Here is a 9041-nt window from a genome sequence, read left to right as displayed (position 1 = left end):
AGTCAAATTTATTTTTCCGTTTCAACAATGTTAAATGTCAGTGACACTAAATTCCAATGCCCCCCCCCCCCCCCCCTCCCTGATCCCATGAGGTCAAGCATACATCTTTAAGAGTCGCTGACCGGAAATATCGAGAATGGCTGGCCAGGTTCGAAAAATCGAAAATCCTGAAACTTTGCCTAAAGAACTCTTTTAGGCAGCTACTTTCGAAAATGTTATTCCGATTTTCTTAGAATTTAAAGTATTCGAGAAATTCGCAAAAAACGAAAATACAGCTTTTTGCCTCATTAAATATACAAAAAGTATCTGGAAAGTTGACGAAGTTCTCGGTATTCGCATTGAAACACTTTACAAAACTAGAACACGGGGTAAACTTAGCATAAGAGCTTTACCTTTCTTCTATCTAACAATAGGAAGTTTTAAATTTTTCAGGCATTTGGAAGGATTCCGTCGACCGTCGAAGAATTGCCTTTTCAAGCCCCTATGAAAACGGCAAAAATGGCGTAGTTTTATGGGCTTAAAACGCATCTTGGTATGTCCGATATGGAACTAAAACAAGTACTGTGCAAAAGAGTGTCGCTTCTACTATAATAATATAGAAAAAAAATTCTGGGCAATTAAGGTTCACACAGGTAAAATATTATTAAGAATGAAACATTGTAATTTTTTTTTTTTTTTTTTTTTTTTTTTTTTGTCACATGGATAACACAGTAATTCAAGAACTAATAAAGATGCAGGTATGCTCAACTAAAATATTTGGCAAAGGAAAACCCTTGATAAGGAAATTAAGGAAAACAAATTTACAAAAAAGTTGCAAAACATTACTAACAAATTTGGAAAAAAACAGCTAAATCATAATGTTGTCTCAGATATAATAAATAAATAAATAAATAAGTAATAAATAATTAATATTTGACTCACAAGATCTTCGAAACTCAGTTCTTATAGTTTCTTGAACGAAAGCGGCAGCTTTATTCCAGTATTCATGGCGATTGCCGAATGTGGGCCATTCAGAGCCATCGTTTTTTGACTCATCAAGGAGAGCAACAAACTGAACCAAGGCGACCTGCTCCTTTTTTTGCCATGAGAAAGATATCCTCGAGGTTGATGGTAACTGTTTCGGACTTTTTGGCGATCTTACCAACCTAGCTCTTTGAAGGAGGCGACTTGATGCCTGATATAGGAAAAACAAAAATTACAAAGACATTTGAAAAGTCTTATTTCAGTTAGCGGAAACTTAGCTGGAACTACATACAAGCCCACGTTAAACTTATAACAGAGAAAAATGATTTATACCTTTCGTGAAGGACTTGCCCTTTCTCCAAAGCCAAGTGTACGCCTGGCGGGTGAGTGACTACTTTCAATGATCTCTTCGCGAGATTTTTTGTCGGCTAATTTGTGTGGAGTGTTGCCAGTCGCCACGTGCGATCGCTTCTGCGATCCATCCATGGTGTATAAAAACAATATTCATCTAAAAGAATGATTCACAGACATTTAAATATACAAAGGGAATTAACGTGAACACATATGAAATATTAAAAGCGCTTTTAACAGGGTCAATAAATATAAATAAGCGAGCACACGGTGAAATTGGCATTCGTATTACAGAATTTGACACCTTCGCTTTGCATTTTTGGCGGAGAAACGGTTGAAAAATACCGAATTTCGTAACGGACAAACCTGTCCAAATCGCGAAGTCAAAAGAGGTCAGAGAGGTCAACTAATATCACATATCTCTTCTCTGCCTACATGAATAATCTTTTCAATGCAAACTCAACTGAAAAAGTCACACTCACCCGATTGTTTAAGAGCAGTCAACCATTCCTTCATTTGCAATGCAAAACAGTGAAACAAAGAGAGGTCCTAAACAGAGAGAATATGAAATCTATTGAGCAGTGAAACATTTCTTTGTGTCATGGAAGTATAAAAAAACAAAGGCGATCTTTTAAACTTACCTGAAGTAAGCTCCGTCGCAGAGAAACGCCAAATAAAATTCACAGTCGAAACCGTCGAAAACTCGAAAGCGTGGGGCATGAAGTGAATAAAAAGCCGCAAAGCGTCATGGGATATCTGAAAATCTCCCCCTTTCATGCCCCGATGGTCCCGACAAAAAGAAAAAAAAGAGAAGAAAATAATTTCGACGGTACAGGTCAATGGTTCTTCTGATGGTTTAACGCAGTCATACTACTCGGTCTTTCAACAACCTGAATAAGACTTTCGAAGGGGAAAATTCTATTAAACGTAATTTTCTTCGAAATGCTTCGAATAGAACAATTGATTTCATTAGGCCCAAATAAGAATCTATAGGTTAAGTGAACTTTAAAGAAAAGAAGACCGGGGTGAGTGACTGGCTGATTGATCGAGTGACTTAGTACCGTTTTAAAACTTCCACCCGTCATGATGCACTTTACGGTTTTAAAGAAAAACGAAAGTGAAAAGCATGGGGACGAAAACAGTTGAATTATTAATTACATTTACCGCAATCCTCACAAGCCAGTACTCTATGACCTAAAAAATATACAAAACTTGGCTACGACGACGACAGTTTTATCCTCATGTTAAAGGATGCCGCCCGTGTAGAGCGCTTTTTGGGGAAACTAGCCCAGCAAACGAGGTACCCCTAGTCGTAAAACATCCAAAACAAGTTCAATTGCGAGATATATATTTAATATTTCGATTCCAGACCTTTTCCTTCTTCTCTGAATTACACTTCTCACAAAGTTCTTCTCTGTTATTCACTGACCTTATCTCTTCTTTTCAAAATGCTCTTCTCACAATTGCTGATTATACGTATTTTCGACCACTTAATTTAAAAGCACATTCACATAATATTTTTCCTTAACAACTAACGGCTCAAAAGATTACTAGGATATGTTCGTCACGTTATTTTTGTCACTACCCATATTTTTCTCTCATGTTAAACTTATACTTAAAATCCTTCAATACAGCTTTCATTGGTAAGCATATAATAGAAAACTATTTACCGAAGAGAAACCTAAGTTTGATCAAATAAGCAGATCACGACTCAATTCTCAACTGTTCTATGATACTGTAAACAAGTTGGAGGTAGCACCCAAATTGAGACAAATATCCTGAACTAAAACTGGATTGATATATCTAAAGGACACCTCAGAACTTTATTTTCTGGAGTTCCGCAAGTAATGCATTTACTGGAAGTTGGAAAATCAACCAAAGCATACTCGTAAGTATAGGTCTCAGAACCTAGCCATGATGGCCCATAATGGACGGGGCAAAATTCGTCAAATCCATTATCAGTAATTACAGATCACGTAGAGAATCATGCAAATTCATAAACACTTTTTAAATCTTGAACCATTCTTGTCGTATTTTACCGTTTAAAGCAAAGAAAAGGTTAGAAGAAGGGAAAGGAAACAATTTAAAATCTTTCAAAAACCAGTACTCTATGATAAGAACACCCGACAAAATTAACCTGGTTTGACAACAAGCTTATTATCACTATAAATTTACTTTCGTACTTGTATATATTTGACTACAACTGTAATGCCCTGAAATATGGAAACTATCTGTAACTAAATTTGACTGTAAAGCTAGTGCTTTTCAAACACCAAAAACAAAACATTGAGTGAGTAAATGGCTTTAAATTAAAAAAAAGTAATAAAATAAAATAAAACAACTTTTCTTCTGCTTGTTGTCGTCTTGACTTTTCGTCAAGCCTTTACTTGGCCTGCCTTGGCAGCCCAGAATGAGCCTCTGCATGCTCATACAGCTTAACTTTGTTGTAATCTTTGTTATGGCTTGTTATCTCAATTCGGTGATCCACAAAATGATACTCTGTGTAACTGGACAACCTTCTTAGCTCTGCATGCAAAGGAGCAAACAAACTCGAATTAGCGAAACGGGGTCGGGTGCATCAGCATGTAACAAATACAACACTGTTTTAAAAGTGAAACCTGCTAGCACTTATCGCTACCAGCTTCCGAACTAAATTCACTATCCTGGTAAAAAAGAAATATATTCCCTCCCAGGTAAGGTTGTTCGCTGGGTAAATAACTGGATCGTGCCTTTGGGGTTCAGATAGTTTCCGAGTCGTGTTCAACACAATATCCACATGGGGAATATCTAGATAGTCGGAGCTTAGGCCACTGATTCCACTGTAACAGTGACCACTAAAACTTAATCATGTTTCGATGAACCTATTCATGTCTCCTTACTGCGAGTCATCAATATCCTAAACGCATAATAAAAACGAAGAACTTACTTGTAAGTAGTTTTGAAGTCACATCGGTAATGGCCACCTCCTTCCAGCAACAGAGCACTCCATCACGCACATACTTTTTCTCAGTGGATGACTCCCATTTCACGGTCTTCTTCTGCATAACTGGACTATTGGCAGGAAAGTTCACCCCATCAAATCGAATTTCATAGAGAAAACAGTTGTCGACGTTTTTCTTCATTCTGATAAAAACGAAATAAAACTTAGTCAGCGTTATCATGCAAAGATAAAAGGAACACTTTGTCATTTACAGGCATAGATGGTAATATAATTTAATACATGACACCAGATGAAACCAGTGGCGATTTTTCCCTTTTATTATACACAGACAGAAACATTTTGGAAAAATGCCTTAAAGTGCATGTAACCCCAAAATATATTATTATCGGTATTAACTATATGCATTTTGTGGAGCAAAATACCGCAACCAGTTGTGTTGTTGGTTAAAACCGCTATTTTTCATGAATTGTTAAGTCGGGATTATTTAGCACACGACCGAGGCCAACGGAGACTAGGGCTGGTGACGTCAGTTTTGAACTGAGGAGGAAAAGGACTATATATTGAAGAGTAGTAATGAATTTCCGTAGTATGTCAATGAAATGATCTTTTCTTGGCGACCTTAAACATATGAGTTGTTTAGATGTATTATTGCACGTTCATCGTCCAAACTTCTCCAGATTCTAAACTCTGGAAGACTGTTCACACGAGCTTGCAAGTACCAGCTGATGTAGCGTACTCATTCCACAGGGAATGCAAAGCTAAACTAAATAAACTGCAATCGCTCCGAAGATTTGTAGATAGAATTTTAGAATACTCTGACTTGGGATAACTATTTGAACGGCAATTCTCCGACGAAAGTATCACGTTTTGATTTTTTTGTGGTGGCTATTCATTCAGATCAGTAAACTATACACAAGCGCGAAGTGCCCCGAATCGAGTTGATCATTCACGTAGTACGCGTAAACAGACCGAGAAGATTTAAAACTCTGACACAAATCAGATGCAGTCACCAGAATCACTTAATACATTCAAACAAAGATAATACTTTGAGCTGAGAAGATAAATAACATTGAATTCTACTAAAATTATGTAACCCGAAAAAACCAAACCAAACCATGGTTACTCATTCTTCGCCACAGACTCGCCTTTCGATTAAACCTGACAATGAAATCTTGTGGTTCACACGTTATATAGCAAGAAAAGAATAAGAAAGTTAAAACTGTACCGAGAGAAAAAGAAGGGGCATAAAGAGATTAAAAAGGCGCACAAATTTAATTGACTTGAATGGAACTAAAAAGTACCTACAAATCTTCTTCGCGAAAGGCATCAGATTTACATCTTACTTACGTTATGTCATTTGTGGCGATGCAAATGCCCCCGTCTTCATAACTCATTGTTCGTTCCCAGGAATACCCATCAGGAAACGACTGCTTGAAATAGTCTGGGATGTCTTTTGGGTATTTGGCGAATACCCTGTTGCCGTAATCGAATACTGTTGTCAAGATATCGAAAGCTTGCACTTCGAAACATTCCCTAAGTCAGGTGCAATCTATCCGTAAAACCCATTTTGTCCCGTGAACAAGCCTTAAATCAACTATTATGGAACAACCAATTCCTCCGCATCGGTGGTAAACCTATTTTCAACAAGACGCTCTTCTCAACAGGTCTCATATCTCTTGCTAATATCTTAACAAATACTGGTAGCCTTAAACCTTGGACCTTTTTCAAGGCAGAAAGGCTAAATTTTAATGATTATTTGTTACTGTTTGGTCTCTTCAATTCCATTCCTCTCACATGGAAAAAGCTCATCAACTCCAAAGACGACACTTCAGCTGACACTTCAGCTAACACTTCAGCTGACTCTCGGAATATCATGCTCAGCTACACTCTTTACTTAAAAGATAGTACTCTTCCTCTTGATTCAATCACTCGAAATTGTATTGGAAACTTATAGAAATTATTCAGGTCTATCCTTCAGCACGGCATAAATTTAGTACCTTGTTTCAGAATAGTGGTGATCTTAATTGGGAAGTGATCTATCAAATTCCTCATGTTGTCACGCTTGACACTAAGACAAGAGTTTTTCAGTATAAATTACTAAATCGAATAATTTATACCAGCAAATCCTTATACAAATTGAAAATGATTGATTCACCCCTCTGCACTCTTTGCAAAATGTCAGATGAATCTCTCGAGCATCTTTTTTGTAGGTGTGATTTCATTGTAGCATTCTGGATGTTTGCTGTTCTTTGGCTTAAATCCTTGCACATTGCTATCGATTCTCTAAACGACTGTGACATAATTTTTGGATTGACCCAAAAAAGGTCTCATTGGTTGCTTTTAAATCATATTATCATCGCTGGAAAGCTAGTTATTTACCACAGTCGTCTGAAGAATATTCTACCATCATTGCGTCATCTCATAATAAAATTAGATCACATAGAATCCATTGAACGATCTATAGCCATAATGAACAACCGAATTAACATCCACGAAGGAAAGTGGAAGCCTCTCATTAATTAGAAACACTTATTTGTATATTTGTTATTGAATAATTATTGTATAGACACTTTTTTCTGTATTGTTAGAAAACTTATGTAGTGTTGTAAGCGTTGTAAACCTTAGTGATTTATTTCCGTTTCGGGTGTTAAGTATAAGTAGTGTGAAGTAGTGTAGTATACAATGTGGATGTAAAAGTAGCATGTAAAGTAATTAAGTAAATTATGTAGTGTAGAAGTGTGTGGTAGTGTAATATACAATGTAGGTGTAACTTAATGAATGTAATGTAATTATAAAAATAAATAAATTAAATATATATATATATATATATATTTATATATATATATATATCGAAAGCGAAAGGCAGAGGTCCGCCGTTTATGACTGTCAAGTCCATAGTCTGTTTTCCCCTATAACACAAACAAGAAACCAAAGACGTAAGGAAACGTACTCATTCATATGCAATGCAGAACTTATTTTTAACTTGAGCCCTTTGCAAACATGAAGGGTGCGTCCCTTTGGGATGATCTGGATCAGGATCAGTGATCCAGGATCACTCGGATCATGGTACATCAAAAGAACCGATAAATCCGTGATCAGAGTGGATTCGTCGGTTCCTTTGATGCACCATCATCCGAGTGATCTTTGTTTACTGATCCGGATCCGGATCACCCCAAAGGAACGCACCCTAAGATATCGAGAGTTCCTCAAAGCGTCACACTAGTGTGCTGAAGAGATAGGTGACTACAATGATCAAAGATTTGTAAACTTTTACTTATTTGAAAGGCTGGCCTCTTTCTTCCCCTGTAATTATGAACTTGTGCCCGTTTACACCTCCTTCCATACGCAGCTTGATCTTCATTTCTGGTTTTATCACACTCTGCGGAAAGAAATTGGGAAACACCTGAGACCAACCACTAATTCAGAATAAGCAGTAAAGAAACCTTTTCTCGTGTAACAGTTACCATGATGGTAGACGCAAGAAAGACTTTAGCCTAATACACCTCGTTTTGTTCTCGATCTGCTCTCTTCCAAACCACCAGGGTGAATGGGACGCTAGCACTGAGAATGCTGCTTTAAACCTGAATGCCACACCCAAAATTGAACCAATCATAAGCCAGGAACCTTAAAGTAACAAAAAACCCATTGTAACAAACAGCAACCCTTTGATGTCTAGCCGAAGCCACACGTTTTCGCTGTTCGCATGAAAATCACCTTGGGGTATCGACTAACAAATGTAATGATAGAATTATTTTAAAGAGGGACTTTTTCGTATGGAATTATAGAATTAATCATATCATCAAGTAAAGATATTGTTATCTTGATTTTCAATTCCGTTAGCATTAGGGTTAAACTTCATTGCTTCGGTTAATAAGGAGTTGCAATATGACATCAAAAGCGCGGTCATTTTCACGGTTATCTATAATATCTGCCTGTCTCTCCGACGCGATCAGCCATTCAACCAATCTAATTTGGTTTAAAAGATTTCAGTTAAACTCGGCATCACATCCTGACTTTTTTATCAATCAGTCTAGTAAGAGTGTTTTCTTGTTACACGAAGAGTTGAAAATGGAGCAGAGATACATCCTTTCTCATAAATTATTGTATTCGATAACTTATGTAATACTCTACAATAACTTATATAATTTATGTCCTTCATTTCGTCAGCGTTAACCTTTCTATTAAGAAAGAGTCACACTAGAAAGTTTATCGAGTAACCTTGAATACAACCAGTGAACACACCAAGTACTTCTGGCATTTTTGTAATGTCTTTGCCTCGATTCCCGTGAAAAGGCAACACGTGTCTAAGTGCTTTTTAAAATGGTCAGCTCTTGGGATGTCAACCAACTATTTTTGGCAAGTGCAATCGTGTGTGCGGTTTATTACGTTGTAGAGCGGTTTTCAATTGAGTGTCGGATGTAATCAGACAATCACTTTGGGTTTGGTTTTGGTTTTAGTTTGACTACGGTTTTAGATGAGCTGAGTAGTCTAATTGGTAAGTAACTGGTTTTGGTTTTGGTTTATTTATTTATTTATTTATTTATTTATTTATTTATTTATTTATTTATTAAGCTTCGGCCTTCTATTACATATAACGAAAAAGAAAAAGAAGAGGAAGCAAAAAAAAAAAAAAAACACCAAAAAAAAAAAAAAAAAAAAACGGACAGCAAAGCAAAACAAAATGGCCAGGGGAGTCGCTACAGCTTAGCCAATTACAGCGGCCCCCTTAGATATAATTAAGAGACAAAATTATACAATATATATAAATCTAAATCTAGTATAGGGA

General features: G+C 36.6%; 1 long non-coding RNA gene and 1 pseudogene across 1 annotated transcript; both read right to left on the bottom strand.

Annotated features, from left to right (window-relative positions):
- Positions 1 to 701: 701 nt before the first annotated feature.
- Positions 702 to 2180, bottom strand: LOC149105119 (uncharacterized). The gene is made up of 2 exons (XR_016201524.1): positions 1797 to 2180; positions 702 to 1471 (listed from the first exon to the last, which is right to left on the bottom strand). It is a non-coding gene; the product is annotated as an uncharacterized LOC149105119 (long non-coding RNA).
- Positions 2181 to 3697: 1517 nt separating this feature from the next.
- LOC110050394 (GFP-like fluorescent chromoprotein cFP484) lies at positions 3698 to 8513 on the bottom strand (annotated as a pseudogene).
- Between the last annotated feature and the right edge of the window lie 528 nt (positions 8514 to 9041).

This window comes from Orbicella faveolata, unplaced genomic scaffold (genome assembly GCF_042242905.1).
Source record: "Orbicella faveolata isolate gen_17 unplaced genomic scaffold, um_ofav_v1 contig_34, whole genome shotgun sequence".
In the NCBI taxonomy this organism is placed as follows: Eukaryota; Metazoa; Cnidaria; class Anthozoa; order Scleractinia; family Merulinidae; genus Orbicella; species Orbicella faveolata.
The sequence above is the reverse complement of the archived record's forward strand: the minus strand, read 5'-3'. Positions and strand labels throughout refer to the sequence as shown.